Source organism: Lycorma delicatula, chromosome 10, assembly GCF_047948215.1.
Source record: "Lycorma delicatula isolate Av1 chromosome 10, ASM4794821v1, whole genome shotgun sequence".
NCBI lineage: Eukaryota > Metazoa > Arthropoda > Insecta > Hemiptera > Fulgoridae > Lycorma > Lycorma delicatula.
In genome coordinates this window covers 32,548,501-32,565,860 of record NC_134464.1, presented here as the reverse complement: position 1 = coordinate 32,565,860, position 17,360 = coordinate 32,548,501, and the positions used below count along the sequence as shown (strand labels likewise).

Genomic DNA, 17,360 nt, shown 5'->3' with positions numbered 1-17,360 from the left:
TCTTTTTTGCATCTTTCTCTGATCCTTCCAGCATCATTTTAATCAATTTTTCTCCTGTCATGATATATCTCTGCCAATTAGCTTTCCTATTCTAAATTGTTCTAATTAAGCTTCTCTTCTTGTTTATGGTTGTTACTTTTTTATTCTGTTTGCCTATAATCTACTCCAGTCTCCTCTGTGGTCATATTTCAGATGCCTTCAGGTTTCTTTTTTCCATTTTTATTGTATCCTTACATCTTATAGAAGTTTTATATTTTATATAGAAGTACATTTCGAAGATAACAAAATACAAAATGGATCTGAGTTTTAACTCCATTTTACTACATAATAGCTGTTTTCATGAATTGCTTCTTTAGTAATTTATTTATTTTTTATAACTATTTGATTTCCACATTTCTACTCTTCTGTTAACATGTGTTAAGTATGTGTACTAATTTATTTATTCTGTTTTACTTTTGTGTAAACATTGGTTTATTGTCTCTTATCCTTATCTTGTTTTCACAACATTAATTTTTATTTTGTATTCTGTCATAATGTTTTTTAATTTTGAAATCATCAGTTGAACATCTTGAGCTTCATCTTAAAAAAAAATTATGTCATTGTGAAACCTAGAGTTATTCTTCTTTCTTTAATGCTCTTAATCCACTTTATGTCATACTTAACTTATCTGAAGGACCCATTCATTCCTTCCTATGTTTTCCAAAATTGTGGAAAAGATTGTGAAAAAATGATGTTTGAGTTTCTTGATTAATAATAATAATGTCTATGTCAAAATCAATTTGAGTTAATAGAAGGTGAGTCTACTGAGGATCCTCTGCTTAATATTTGTTTTACAATATTTTGATATTGTAAATCAAGTTATTTGATTCTCTGAACCACTATGTGGATAATGTGGAGATTAAAAATTACATTTTTAATGTTAGATACTTTGTCAAAAGCTGGCTTTAAGAGAATAGTCTGAAAGCTATTAAGTAATATATTACAGTCTGTTAGAATTCAAAATTGTGTTAAATCTTTTAAATTAGTAACCTATGGTGTCACTCATGGCTCAGTCCTTGGAGCTATTTCATTTTTGATTTATATCTTATCTTTTGATTCATTTATGTCTTATGTTCTAAATTGTTTAAGGGGTCATTAACTAACATGGTAGATGACTACTGCACTAAGCTAAAACTAAACGTTTGCTGGTCCTGAAAAAGGATATGCAATATGGTCATAATTTTGGTTTAGATTTAATAGGTTGTCATTCATAGTAAAACCAAATATATACAGTTTAGTTTAAGAGATCCTTCCAGTTATCTTGATACATCGTATTTGAACTTTTTTTCTACTTGAAGATACTGTATGTAAAAATTGTATGTCAATTGAACTTGTTGATAATATTAAATACTTACATCTGTTGATTGATAAAAAGTGTTCTAGGATTTGCAGTTTGAGAGTGCCAGCAGTTATACGTTGTCAGTACTGAGGCATTTTTATTTTTTAAGGAATATATTTTCTCAATGCTTTTAAGATGGTTTATTTTTCAACTGTTTTTTCTTAACCCCAATATGAGATTAACTGCTGGGGTGAAACAAACTTTTAAAATATTAGTCTTATTATTATTATTCAAAAGAATATTGTAAAATTAATTACATACATTAGGACGATAGAAACTTTCCATTTTTAAGGATTTCAGAATTCCGCCTTTTAGAATTTATGGAGTACTGAATAACCTTTTTGTGAGAGGTGATCATTTAAAGGGTAATTTCATTGTTTTTTTTCTCAAGTAGGTTGAGGGCTTTGAATCATGTTGAGTTCAGGCTAACAATGAATCCTCTAAATGGTTCTGAATCTACACGTTCTCTGCCCCTAAACTATTCAACATGCTGTCTAATGTTACCTCAGCTATGTCAACCCAAAAATTTCTAAAAGGACTTAAAATTTGATTGTTTTTGTTAGACAATGTTGAAAATTTTCTCTTCAAATTGATAGTGAAAATATGTTTTGTTTTTCCCCCTTTGATCTTGTATTTTCGGACGGTATACTGTCTTAAACTTTTAAGATTGTAACTCATAAAACCGGTTTGTTTTAAATTGTAACTTATCTTGTTTTCTTGCACATTTATTATTTTTTAGATAATTTTTTAATTTTGTGATCTTTCATTTTGTATGAAATATGGTGGAGCACCATAATAGCATCATCAACTGCATTTTTTCTTCTTCTGATGTTGCTGATTTCAGTATTTTATTAATTAGGTATCTATCCTCAATTCCACATTCAAAATGTTAATCTCTTTAACTTTTGTTTTGTTTTTGTTATGTGTTGATAATGTTAAGTTAAAAGTGATTTATTGTTCGCTTTTTATGTTTAAATTGTCCATATCTATTAAGTCTAAGTTTGTATTGTGATATTTGTGGAAATAAATAAATTGAATTTGAATCGCCAAATAAACCATTAAATCAATTAAATTATGTTTAAAATACCTTTTATTTATTTATATTTTTTTAAAACGTAAAATGTAATTAACAAAAATATATTTTCCTTTCAAAATTAGCCTAAAATCACAGTTAATTCAAAAATACTAAAATTAGAAGGATACTTATTCCTGTATGAAGTTAATTGTATGTAACACAATCTGTTGGAACGTTTACAAACTTGGTACTCGTTATTAGTTATACTGTTTCCCTATAGATAGCGCTGTTAATCAAACTGCAGCTTGTAAATCACGTTATAAGTAAATATGTGATTATTTACTTATAAATTACTTTTTTGCAAAGCGATGTTACTTATTTATAAAAATGATTATTTTTATTTATGCATTAATAATCCTTAATAAATTGGCTTACCAGAATTTGTTTATTCGAGTTTATGATTTGATTCAAATATTTGATTCAGATTAAAGCCCATCGTTTTTAATTAATTACAGTTAGTTTTCGAAAATTATCTCAGAGTTAAAAAACTATATTTTAAAACCCTAAATGCTAAATGCTTATTCTAAAATAAACCATGAGAAACCGTAAAATGATTGCATTTTCTGATCACTAAACATATGATACCGTTCGGTATTACTAATGCTCAAGAATCTTATATATTATATAATAGATTCTTCTATAATAAATTGTAAAACTCGAGATACAGAAACAATTCATGGGTTTGCATTCAAGACGATTATATTCAGTTCATGCTTGCTAATAGTTAATGTCGTCTATTGAGTTTCTCATAAACGGCTGGTTTCATAACATAATTCATAGTTTTTTATTTTCCTATCTATACAGCAGGTATAGCTATAAAGAAGGGAAAGTATGGGGATCGATCAAAATTAGCCATATCCTGTTTTTCTAAATGTTATACCCACCCCTAAAAATGGTTTTAGTTTTGAAGGGTTATACAAGGCAGTATAAGGGCCGATTTTCGTTGCATTTTTAAAAATATTTTTTGAAAAATTGCACTCTCACTCAAAAAAAATTGTAATAATTTTTAAATGTTGTAGAAAGCAGTACAGTGAGTCTTTTCGCTGCAGTTTTTTCTATTAGCATTTCGGTGGATCCACAAATTTGTTCCCATCAAAGTAGGGTCTTACCCCACTTTGATGGGGTACCCCCTCAGCCATCCCCTCCTTACACATACCACATCCCACTTATCGGCCGGACTACTGCTGTAGTCGCCTACTGTGTTGTGACGTCACAAGTGAGCGGTAGAATTAAATAAATTAATAATATTTAAAGTGTAAAAATGTATTTAAAGTGGCCGCTAGTAACGCTACACCCGCGCTAATGAAATACGGTATGCACGCGCGCTTTATTTAGAATCATTGAATTAAATAAACGCAGCTCCGCCCTCTGCGAAGCTGCCGTTCGCACGTGCCTGCACTAGCGGGCGGTAGCGATGAGGCACCCCCGACTCTCGCACCCCCGAGTGAAAAAGACCGAGTCTCGGTGGAGATGCCCCACTCGAGGTGTTCCCGTTAGAGGAATTGGCATAAAGATCGAGTCCCGGCTACCGGAGTGGGGACCCAGGAACGGCATAGCCGGGACTGGTGGATCCTGCTGTGGGGGTTTGAGGCGGGCGCAAAGTGAGATCCGACCGGATGGCTGAGACGTGGAGGCCCATTAGAGTAAAGGACACTCCTATGGGCTGTGTAACAAGATCCGGCCCGGGGGAGAAAAAAATTAAATAAACAGAGAATATTGTATTTAGATAAAATGATAAATATTTAAAATTAAGTTGTGTATGTGTGTGTGTAAGCCGTGCATCAGAAAAAAAGGCGCGTGATGGGAAAGTCCTACAACTGTGTTGTTAGCTTTTTTTGTTGTTGCATTAAAGTACAAAGTAGAAAATTAATTTAAACAATTTTTTTAAGTGGACGCACAATAAACAATTAATAATTTGTTGTTTGTAATTTGGCGCAAATTTAGAAAATATTTAAAACGAGTAAAGGTTTTTTCAAAATTACTACAATTTTATAGTAAATATTTGTTATCTTTTTTTATATCTGCTTAAAATTTATTTTAACTTTTCGCTGCAATTAACAAATTTTTTGTCACAACTGTTTATTTATTTATTTTTTTTATCTATTTTTAAAATCGTGAGTTACATAAAATTAGAAAGAACTTAGAAGAGTCACGCAGGATCATTTTAAAAATATCATAGAAAAATCAATTATAAGCACATGTAGTAGTCGTAAAGATGAAATTCTAAATTTTAGTTCTTCAATTTAATGATAATGTCAATTTAATGTTTTCATAGCCCGTCGTCTTTAATATCTTTATAAATCAAAGGAGATATCTTATGCGGTTTACATTTAATTAAAAAAAAGACACCGTAAAACAGACACCAGTGTGATTATGTACAAATGATCTTTTTTTTTCCAGCCAGTTTTCCAGCTACTCTCTGGTTTGGGTGTGTGTATAGGCAAATGCAATTACCGTTAATAGCTTGCCAGACCTGAGGTAGCGGAAGTTAGTGTAAATGTACCGGTAAACATAAAGTCTGGAACAGACTCAGGTAGACCACTCCTCACACGTGTGGTTAATTGAAACCCAAATAACACCGGTACTCGTAGTCTAGCATTGAAATCGATAGAAAAGCAACTGCCTTTACAAGGACTCGAACCTTAGAACTATCTACTTCAAAAATCAACTGTTTTTGCGATGGTTTTTTTTTATTTAAATAAAAAAGAGATAAATATTAAAAAACACAACTGTTGAAAAAAATTGCTCTTTTTGTTTTGGTTTGGTTCTACCGTGATTTTGTATTATAGTAGCAAACACCATGTTTGAATTTTGAAAATCGAAAGATCGGTTGCGAAGGTATAACAATATTTCCAAATAACCGTTCTATTAGATCGAGAGTATACTATGTGTGCAAAATTTAGCCTTCAACTTACCCGCTTGAATTTTGAAAATTGGACCATTATTTGCAGAGATATTACTCGTATAAGAGAACCCCATCGCACCTCCCAGAACAGCGCCTAAGGGGCATCCCGTTTGTTAGCAGTTGATTGTGATGATGATTGGTCTAGCCTCGCACGAGATGCTCGCATCAAACACTCTAGTCTCACACGCAGTCCGCACGGGAAGCCCGTTAGTATTAAACAGAAATTTTTTAAAATTATTTAATATCGTTTTATTTTATTTCATTTAACATAGATTTAATTCTGTTTCTTTGTAATATTATTCATTCGATTGATTCGAATCATTCAGTTCAAAGCCAGCTCAGTCACAGTAATAGTGGCTCACAGTTCACAGTTCATTAATTCAGTTCATTAAATTTTGTGCTTCAATCAGCAAATTTCCACTATCACATATTTATATATATAGACATATTTATATAGCCTATGACAATCCCCGTAATGTAAGGGTTCCAACGCGGATTGAACTGCTATGGTGGAACATGCATACAGCCTAAATACATGAAACTACTTTTTTGGGAGTAGTGTAAAAAGAAACGAACATAGTTCATTGTTTTGCATAAGAATAAAGTTAGGAATTTTGTTATTACTCGCTGCATGCAAAATATAACTAGTTTCTTTTTAATCATCAGCTTTATTTTTATTATTTATTAATTTTCATTCAAAATATTTGAATGAAAATGAGTAAAAAATGAAAATTTAGTTTTTACATAAAACATCTCAAAAAGAACTCCTAATTAACGTAAATAAGTATTAAAAATACGTCACAGAAGGTAAAATTAAAAAATTGAAATTGGTTATTGACTAAAATAAACATGGAATGCTAATTTTTATAGTAAATCTTCAAAGAAATATGAAAATATATATATATATATTTTTTTTTAATGTATAACTATATAATGAGTGTTTTAAAAGAGAAATTATTACGTGTCGTAGATATAAACAAACGCTGCCCTTAGACACAATTTCCCTTTACTCTTATATTTTGTTCACAACTGTTAAAAATAAAATACAAGTAAATTTGATAATGTATAATTAAAGATGGGTTTAAAAGGCTTTAGGCAACCACATCCCTGCTGAATTATCTGCTAGAGATAAAAAGTTAATTAATTTAAACTGAACACATATTAAATTAAAAGAACATATTTTAATTAGACCTATATAATATTTCTACTCCAGTATTGTTTCTGTCTTCGCACAGGGTAGGTCTGGTATATTTCGGTTTATTATTATTAGGTTGGGTTTGTGATTCATTTATTTCCTTAAATAATACAGCGTGATTCAGGGAAACGAGAAAGAAGGTTTAATATTTCTATGAAGAAATTACATGTTATTTTTACAAATAACATTTAAATAAAAAAACTGTGCCGTTTAAGAATCCATACGCAAAGTTCTTTGAAAATCAAATTTTGTAGAGTAGCTCCGTCTCTGCATAGAAATTACGCAGCCTCATAGGGAAACTGCGCGGTTCGTTGCAAAAGGTCAAGAGGAATTTCAGCAACTGCTGTTCAGATTTTGGCTGTTAGTTCTTCTGTCGTAGCAGGAGCAACTATAGCAACCCACCGGCTTGGTCTAGTGGTGAACGCGTCTTCCCAAATCAGCTGATTTGGAAGTTGAGAGTTCCAGCGTTCAAGTCCTAGTAAAGTCAGTTAGTTTTACACGGATTTGTATACTTGATCGTGGATACCGGTGTTCTGTGGTGGTTGGGTTTCAATTAACCACACATCTCAGGAACGGTCGAACTGAGTATGTACAAGACTACACTTCATTTACACACTCTTACATATCATCCTAATTCATCCTTTGAAGTATTATCTGAAATGTAATTACCGGAGGCTAAACAGGAAAAAGAAAAAGAGCAACTGTAGAGGACGGCGTATTACTATGCACATAGGCTGATGGCTGGCTTACCGCGCTATTAATTATCTGTGTAATACTATCTAAGTATACGGAGCTATACGAGATGTTTTCGTAAAGGAATGACTATCTAACTGTTCCACCCACTCGACCTATCAGTCTATCTTTCTCGCACGTAGTATGCACAGCTATACGCTGACCGCTGTACTATACACTTTTCGTGTAAGCTGACTCAAAAAGAAGAAATCGTACACCGATAAATCAGAATAGTAGGAGGCCATGGAATGCCACAATTTCTCGAAATTATACGGTTGCCAAACGATTGGCGTATCAATATTCGTCAGGCGTTTGATGTTAATCCATGTTGTTGCAACCACATGCTGTGAATAGGTAATGGAAATGCCTGTAATTGTTGCGCAACAGAATTTTCAGCACGGTGACATATCAATCTGATGCGACTGTTTGCAGTATGCCATCCTAGTTTTAAATAAAAATAGAAGCCTATTATGCCACACGATGACACAGCATACCACACTATAAATTTGTTACTGTTTAGCGGACGCTGGTGTAGCTGTATAGGATTTTCTTATTCCTGAAAACGAAAATTTTGTTTACTAACAAATCCTTAAAGGTGGAAATGGGCTTCGTCGGACATCCATAGTTTGTTAACAGATTAGGATGATATAGGATTTGTTAACAAATTAGGATGATATGTATGAGTGTAAATGAAGTGTAGTCTTGTACAGTCTAGTTCGACCATTCCTGAGACGTGTGGTTAATTGAAACCCAACCACCAAAGAACGCTGGAACCTTCGACTTCCAAATCAGCTGATTTGGGAAGACGCGTTCACCACTAGACCAAGCCGGTGGGTTGCTATAGTTGCTCCTGCTACGATAGAAGAACTAAGAGCCAAAATCCTAACAGAAATTGTTGAAATTCCTCTTGACCTTTTGCGTCGAACCGCACAGTTTCTGTATGAGGCTGCAATAATTTCTGTGCAGAGACAGAGCTACTCTACAAAACTTGATCTTCAAAGAACTTTATGTATGGATTCTTAAATGGCACGGGTTTTTTAAAATTTAAATGTTATAAAGAAATTTATTAAATATAATTTCTTCATAAAAATATTAAACCTTCTCGTTTCCCTGAATGACGCTGTATTTTTTTTCCTCGTTTATCTTTATAGTCGTCCATTTACAGAATTGATAGGGCATTATGTGATCGTTTGTTTTTCTTCCTGGATGATCTGAAAGTTGTAAGGTTGGTAAAATACGTCCTGCAGCAGTATTCTTCTAACACTTAAACTATGCAACTGTAAAGATACTGCATGACAACGATTGAACGGTGTGGGCCTCTTACGACAGCAGCTCGAATAGTCTGATATTGTCTGGCGTTCGAACGGTCCGCACACTGCTTGCAAGTTTTTTCGTTATACAATCTTTTTCCATTCCACAAAATTACGTATCTATGTGCTGACAGTACACGATCGTGGCGTTCTAAATTAAAGTGGCGCGAAATTCTCTATGTGCAACCTCCACACCGTTACTATTTTCATAAAAAGCTTTGATGGGAAAAGCACGTTGTGCATCACCCCCTGTATTCATCATAACTAAATGGCAACATGGCGTGAGCTGGCTTCTGTAAGTAATTGGTTGCTGGCACTCGTTCAGGGCTACCAACACAAATTTAAAAATTTTCCCTTTCCCTAAATCACTCAGTGTAAGGTTAAATTTGTCATTGACATATGTGATTCGTAAATTTGAATGTAATGTTATATCCATTATATCCATTACATAAAAAAATATTAATTATTTAATTCTATTAATAGTTTTGATTGAATACGTTTTATGTTTTCAACAATAATAAATTTTGCTTCGTTTATCCAAATAGATATTAAAAAGGATTTATTAACGTAGATTTGTACATGAATTAGACATTTTGAAGACATGGAGTCCTTTGTAGAGCCGCCTTCGATTAGTGTCCAAAGTGTTACGTTTATGCCAATATTTTTATTACAAGTCAGGCGTGTAGATATTAAAATATTTCCCTGTTTTAGTTTAGGAAATGTTTGTAGGGTACAGATAAACAGATATATAATGTTAATGTCGCAAAGCAAAAACAACTTGAACACTTTTGTTATGGTTTAATTTTCTTTAAGTACAAGTTTGTGAAATAGGAATTGAGGTTAATAAAGGAATTTTGTAAATTTAAAATAATATATGATGGAACGAAAAAAATAATATGACGTACCTTATACATTAGAAACTATATTTGTCAAACGGCAGAAAGTTATACCTGGGTGTATATTATATTGTAAAGAATGAAAGCCATAGTTGAACCTTGAGGAACGCCTGCAAATAGTGGAAGACTAGACTGAGCAGTAGCTTGAAAAACTGACTTTAGAGTTTAGATTTCAAAGGCTTTTATTCGTCTAGGACAGCACTCTAAAAGTGTATTGCTTCCTCTCTAGAAAATTACTAGAAAATTAATTTCCTTATGTAGTCGATGGATGTAAAATGATGAGATCTGAAATCAAATTGATTACTGGAAGTTATTTGAAGCTGTTTTATTAAAGATAAAATTTTGGGCGTGAACAGTTTTTCAAATAGTATGGAATAGAAAAGAACGAGGTTTATTAGGCGATAAGAGTTAGGATAAATTGAGGAGCTTATAAACTGTTGAATCAAATCTTGCAATTAACATAATTGTGATCGTAGCGGTAACGTTGCAAATGCGCCATTTGCCACTTTCAGGGCATAAAATATAATAATTTTTAGTATTTATAGTTATAAAATTGGTTATATCCGTACAAATATGTGTGTTAATTTATATATCTATGTGTGAATACGCACAAAATTATATTCAAATGTAATTTTCAATTGTGGTTTGGGGTTTGCTGTTTTTTTCCCCTTTGAATATACCTTGGAATTTGCGCGTAGTAAATTTTTTTATATTCTCATATTATATATATATTTTATTATTATTTATCTTTTAATTATTATTATTTCCAGTTTTCTTTTGTTTTGAAAAATCTAATATTATAATAAGTTTTAGCGGTCGGTAATTTTATGTATAATAATTGTACGGAATGGAAAAGACGGTAATAAAAGAAACTGTGTCGTGAAAAAATAGAAAACCCTGTTTCGTTTTTGATATTGAACACGCACAAAATAATAGATACGATGACGGGTGTAGTACTTGCCGTTAGTGCGGTATTGAAAACTTCTTTTATTATAAAAGTGGAACGGGTAGAGAGAAAAAGGAAAAATATAGTACAGTACAAGGACATTTCATCTTTCTAAGAGGACTGAAGAGAGCTGACTATTGGTTGTGATGGGTTCAAAGAGTGAGGAAAATAGGATTGAAATGGTAGAAAAATAAGGGGAAGGGGAAGAAAATATGGTGGGAATGAATACAATACCCCCTACATTTACTGATTACTTTTGTAACAATCACCGGGTTCAGATGTTGAAGATAACGCGTATTGTTACAGGGTGCAATATTTATTTATATATAAAACAAATTATTTGTAAATGTGTTTTTGTTTTTATTTTTGTTCGTGTTAAAACTTTATTTTAATTGTGAGTATTCCAATATTACTTTTTCCTGTTGTTAGGATACAAATAGCACGTACCAAGGGAATATATTATTACCATTCAAAATGCTATTCGCGCCATTTGTTTAATTTCTTGAAGTTTTGAGGCCCAATGGGTCGAAAAATATAAAATAAACTCTTAACACTTAATATGTGTATATATATGTACAAAATGGTGGGGCATTTAATTTCACTCATTTAAAAAGGACATTTATTGTACACAGAAATAAATACAACGTTAAATATGACTGAGACGGTTTAGTAAGTTAATGTATTGAATTCACAAAACAGGCCTAATGTCTTGAATGCATCTTTGAGATGTCCTGTTTACAATGACGACATTGCTGCCATCTCCCAGGTGAATTTGCTATGACAAGACGTTAAGACGTTTGTTATGACAAGACGTCATATTCTGGTGGATTCTTTGTAAAGAATTGGATTGGTAATTTTAGAGAGGGTGTAAGTGAAAAACATCTGCTGCAGTAATGTCTGGTGAGTGGGAGGCCACTGAATATCACCACATCGAGAGAGAAATGCCGCCTAAGGAATGCAGCTCGTCCTTACGTGCGCATTGAAAGTCGTGTCATACGGGCTATGGGTTGTGGCACCCTATTGCCATTCCTCAACCATTCTCTTGACATATTGCAGTTGTGATGTCTCACCTCAAATAGGAAAAACCCTTCAAACATGTAATTATAATGTTCGGTATTCACCGTCATCACCCTTGAAGAAGAGAGACTCATTACTCGGTCTCTCTCTTTTTGGAATTACTTCCATGTAATAAGATTGTATACCACACAACAACACTGGCAAAATGGGTACCTTTGGGACGATTCCGTTCGTCACACCAACACCTCCGTTCCTAGCCCTGATGGGCTTTACCGAAGTAATTGATCCTCTAACTCTTCATTATATATTACAGTCATAGTTTGGCCTCTTTCAGGATGTCACTGATGCAAATGCCTCGGTAAACATTTCCTCGCGGATTTGCATGCACTCAATATTAGCAGTTTTATTTATTTACAGAGAGGTTATGCAAGAATATTGCTTTACCACTCATGATTAGGTGATCCTCTCAAGGTCATCGTGCGTGTAATACAGCTATGCCATCTGTTGGCAACGAACGGCAGCGCAACGTTTTTTGCACAGCAGTTAATTTCTGGACAATTTGAGTTTATCCGAGTGACGATGTAAATCATTGTGTAAAATTCATCACAAACTTCTGCCCGATAAATTCAAATGATGGGAATATCATCGCACCGTGTGCCCGTTTCTATGGCTGTTTTCACGTGCTTGATATTTTGCAGATGATTCAACGGTATTTCAACGAGTAAGAACCTTATCCTGAACATTTTTTTGTAAACTGTTTTTGAGAGTTTTCTTGTCTTCTAATTTATTTCATTAACCATTTAGCGTATCTATTTGTTTATGTAAAAAAAAAAGTAATTTTATAACTTATGTATATAAATATATGTATGTATATTTATTATTTAAGTAACGAGTCATTAAAATCTATAAATTTGTAAACATCTGATGGACCCCTTTAGTCTCCTTACGATTCAACATGTCTTTCGTCTTTTTTTTACTTTGGAATGTACTTAAGTAAAGATTTTCAAGTAAGAGTATATTAAACTAACAACTACTTTCTGAACTCAAAGTTAAAAATTAATTTACATCATTGGATGTAACTGTTTTTAATTTTTTTAGTCTATTTTATATATATATATATATATATATATTTATATATATATATATATATAAAATAGACTAAAAAAAAGTGTTTTTTTTTCTAAAAAAAAAGGAATAAAGAAAATAATAAAGTCTAGAGTCCCCATTGCCGAAATACTATTTAAAGATTAACCTCTGGGGTTCATTTAAGTAAAAGGACTTAAAAACAGAAAAAAAGTTAAACCTCACATAATCTAAAATAAATCTTAAGACGATATTTACTTTAATTTCACTGATGTTTTCTTGTGTTGATAAAACAATTTACTCGTAAGGTGCTTAGCTAACCTATGTTAAATCCTGCAATACTGTTATTTCAGTTATTAAAAAAATAATATTGAAGTTAAACCGTAGACCTTGTTAAAACTAAAGGTTTATTATTGTTATTTTCGTTAAAAATCAAATTGAAACAATATGTTTACAATATCAAATGATCACAATATCAAATTTAATATAACTTAACCTTTTAAGGTTAACTTTCTGCGGTAACCAGCACTTTTCACCACCTGTTACACCGTAGCTTCTTCACTCACAAGTAGCCTTGGATTTAAAGTGGGTTGAAGGAGATATGTTTAGGTGTTGTTTAAATGAACCTCATCTTTCTAAGAGGCTAAAAAAAATTTGTTAGTATTAAGTAATCTTTACACTATGAACTGTTATTTTTGCCTTATCTTATATAAAACACAACATTTGACTCAAAGAAACTTAATTATTTTTTAATTTTGAATAGAAGTTTATCTAATTTTTACCAGTTATGAGATAATTTTAGATTTAAAAATTGATGATATTACTGAATTTTCACGGGTATAAAATTTAATCCAACCTAAATAATAAAGTTAAACAAATTCTTATCTTTAACAAATTCTTTCATGAGCCTTAAAAAAATTTGGAAATTAACGTAGCATTAAATGCTTTGTATTTATCTAAGTATATAGTTGTTTTTATATTAACATCAATTTTGGAAATCAATAAAAAATGGAAAATTCAATATATTTAAATAAAGTAAATTAAAAAAACTGCTCAAAATCAGCACCAAAAATTTTTATAAATCTAAGATTTCGATTTTTAATATGTCTCTAAAAATACTGAGGGAATATATAAAAATGCTGGCAAAGGATTAAAAAACTTTTCCGTAGCTGTCCCTTATCTTCAACAAAATTTTGAAATGAAATTATTACAATAAACCTAGTTTTTAAGTAATATTTATTTAATTTTAAATAAAGATTGTAACTTTTATTATTCAGTTTTTACAAATGCAAAAATCAAAATGTATTTAGTGCCATGAAGTTAATAATTTTTCTAAGTAAAATAGAAATGTTGAATGTTATTATTAAATATAAATTATAAGTTAGTTTAATTTTGTTAAACATAGATGCTTAACCAAATATAAGGGGAGCCTTACCATTCACGTAAAATTAATTTTTAAGAAAATAATCCCTAAGTGGTGATAATAAATTTAAAAAAATAACTTTTTGAAAAGATGCAGCCATAAAAGAAAATAAAAAAGTTGTAGTTGAAGTAAATTTTTTTATTAACATGGTGAAAACGTTTGTCTAAGTTTTTTTTTTTAAAGAAATACTAAACGGTAAGGACTATCAAAAGTTTAAGATTTTTACATTTTAAATACAGTGGGTAATTTGCGAGATGGATTTAAATTCAAAATAAATTTATAAAAGATTTTTATAAATTAAAAAAAATTATTTTGTTACCACAAATCACTGGAATGGGAAGGAAAAAAATTTATGGTTGTTTGAAGGCTATTTATGGAAAAAATATAGATGCAAAAACTCCCATTAACTCCTTTCTGAAACAGTATATAGATAAAAAAAGTAAATTATATAAATGTGTATAAGTCATTTTTTGGAAAGGGGGTGAATATTAAATAATGATTTTTGATATTTTATGATCATCATAAAAAAAACTTGTAAGAAACGTTTTTTCCTTAAGTGCCCCAGCAAAGATTTGAAATTTTATAACGGACATAACATCTTTTCAATTTCTCTTTCCAACTTTTGCTAAATTTTATTACTTTATTTCCTCCAAAGGTAGTTTCTGTCTCTCAAGTTTGAAGAAAATCGGTCAACGAGGACCATAGTTGTACAGGCCACGTAGATGAGCATAAACGTCGGTCTGACAAAAATGTTTTTGGATTTGGAAATATTGGAAAAACAGTTTAAAAAAAAATTATTTACTGTTTATTTAAATCTATTTTTTTAACATTTTACTTCCTTGTACGAAGTAAAGGAAGTACTGTGATCGCGAAAAGTTTTCGATTTTCATATTTCAACGGAAATATCCATGTTGACCATCCCTGAATCCATTTTGACTAGTTTCGGCGTGACATTTGTACGTACGTAGGTATCTCACATAACTCAAAAACGATTAACCGTAGGATGATGAAATTTTGATTTAAGACTGTTGTAATATCTAGTTGTGCACCTTCCCTTTTTTTTATTGTAATCGACTGAACCAAAAGTGTTCAAAAAAGCCCAAAATTCCCCAAAAAATTGGATTTTTAACTTTTTCTTAACTGCAATAATAAGTCCTCATTGAGAGCTTTTCGACGATTTATCATAAGTGGTACTTATTTTCATTGGTTCCAGAGTTATAGCCAAATAAAAGTTTAATTAATGAAATACTTGGGTCATATAAGGGGAAAGCACTTCGGCGAGAAAACGATTTCATTTCCTTTTTTTTTTTACTTTTTTTAATTTAAATAGATTGATTTATTAAGAATTATTAACTTGTGATTGAAGAAAAAAATGACCATAAATAATAATTCAATAATAAAAAAAAAAAAATGAAAAAATAAATGTAATGAAAAATATATGTAATTTAATAGGCGTACAAGGAAGTCATGTGATGTTCACAGATTTTTAATTATTATCTTTCAATGAAATCTAATCAAAGGATCAGAATAGTTTATGTTTTTTCGAAAAATTAATTTTTTAATGAGTTTTGTTATAAAAGCATATTAGTTTTGATTGCTTTAATAACTCTCAAAAAAGGTTTTTACGTTTTAATTGGTGAAAAAGTAACAAGAAAAGAAATATTAAATGAAAAGGATAAAAATTGTGTAAAAATATCTAAACCTGCGCTGTATTAATATAAAAGAAAAAGTTACACAATCCTCATTTATTTCAACTATCTAAACGGGGAGTAGGAGTGTCACCGTCGGTAGTCCGGTGTTTTTATTTCTTTTTTTTTTTAAGAAAGTAGTATGAGTTGAAGTAGAGAGTTAGTTACAAATCCATCAATTAAGGGGAATGTAGATCGAAACCATGTACCAGCAAATTGAGTTACATTTCAATTTGAGAAAGAAAGGCGTGGCGTTATATAAACCTATATCTTTTACGACCAAATTTTCATTTGGTGATGTCGTTACAAAGGAAACAATGTTCGTTCATTCTTTGACAAACGTAGTCAGTTCAACTAATGAATATTTATTGTCTAAATGTTGGAAATTTCTGGTGTGGTAGTCTTATTAACTTGTATGTAGAAGTGAGATAATTCAATCTTAAATTAAGTTAAATGATCTAGTTTTGTAATTAAATTCATTAGTAATTAAAATAATAATTATCGTAATTAATTGAGAAAAAAATAAATTTGTACAGTTTCTGTTTAATTACGGAAACATGAATTTCTTAAAAGATCTCTGAAATTTTTATAGTGTTAAGCTAACTCCTTAAAAAAATTGTAATTGTGAATACATTTATTAATGTATCTCTGCTATTTTTACTTACCCGGCTATTATAGTATAAAAAATTCCCTTTCGGCACGCCGGAAGGCGGAGGTAGATTTCACCGGTGCTAGGTAGGGGATAAAAGAGATTTCCACCCTAAAGTTAAAAAAACGTCAAATTTACTCAATACGACAATGGTTGCATGTGAAAAAAGTTTCACATATTTAGAATACGACAAGCCCCATCTTTTTACAATTCCAGCAACATTTTTGTTATTCCTTGCTGTAAGGGTTGGTCATATCAAAAATTATTTCAGACAAAAGTGTTAGGTAATATTTAGAGGATATTAACCATTTAATACCGATTCGATACTGTGCCTATTAAGGAGGTATGATTGTTTTTCTTCGAAACCCCTTTTTTCACCCCCTGAGCCAATGGTTGGTGATATAAAAAACTTTACTTACATACGTTTTCGGTTCTTATCCAAAAAATAGTAGGAACTTTAAAAGAATTCGATATTTTACTTAATAAGAAAGTTATAGTGATTTTTTTTTTGTAAAAGTCCCCATTTCCACCCCCATGGTCCGATTTTGCCCAATAACGAACTCGACTGATATTTTAGGACGAGTTATTTTTAAGGAACAATTTGAAAGTGCTTGGCGCAAAATTAAGCATTTACCGTGTCCACAAGAAAGTGAAATATATATAAATGTATGTTCAAACTTCTGAGCTGACGGTGGTTTTGGGGTCTGGGGGATGTGAAACGCGAAGATATGTCGAAATTTTCCGGAAGTCGAGTCATGGTACCCATTAAAATTAGTTAGCTTTCGTATGAAATCTACCTAACAGTGCATAAAGAAAAGTATTGTGAATGGGTCAAAAGTTTTTGGAACTCGACTTATGGACTTCTTAACATTTGAAGTACCTAAATTAATTAATATAATCAAAAAATTCTGAACAACAATTTTTCATACATTCCGGTCATAAGTGAGATAGTTCTAGAGAGGTTATTATTCGAACAATTTGTTGTGATGATTGCATACATTCATAATTTGGTGAGCTGTCAAACAGGTCTCTAACAAATAAATTTTATTATTATTCAGTAGGT

The 17,360-nt window shown here is 31.2% G+C and overlaps 1 protein-coding gene across 1 annotated transcript in view; it reads left to right on the top strand.

Annotated features, from left to right (window-relative positions):
* rsh (Rap GTPase activating protein radish) overlaps positions 1–17,360 on the top strand; it is a 912,147-nt gene that overhangs the window by 58,359 nt on the left and 836,428 nt on the right. The window lies entirely within an intron of this gene.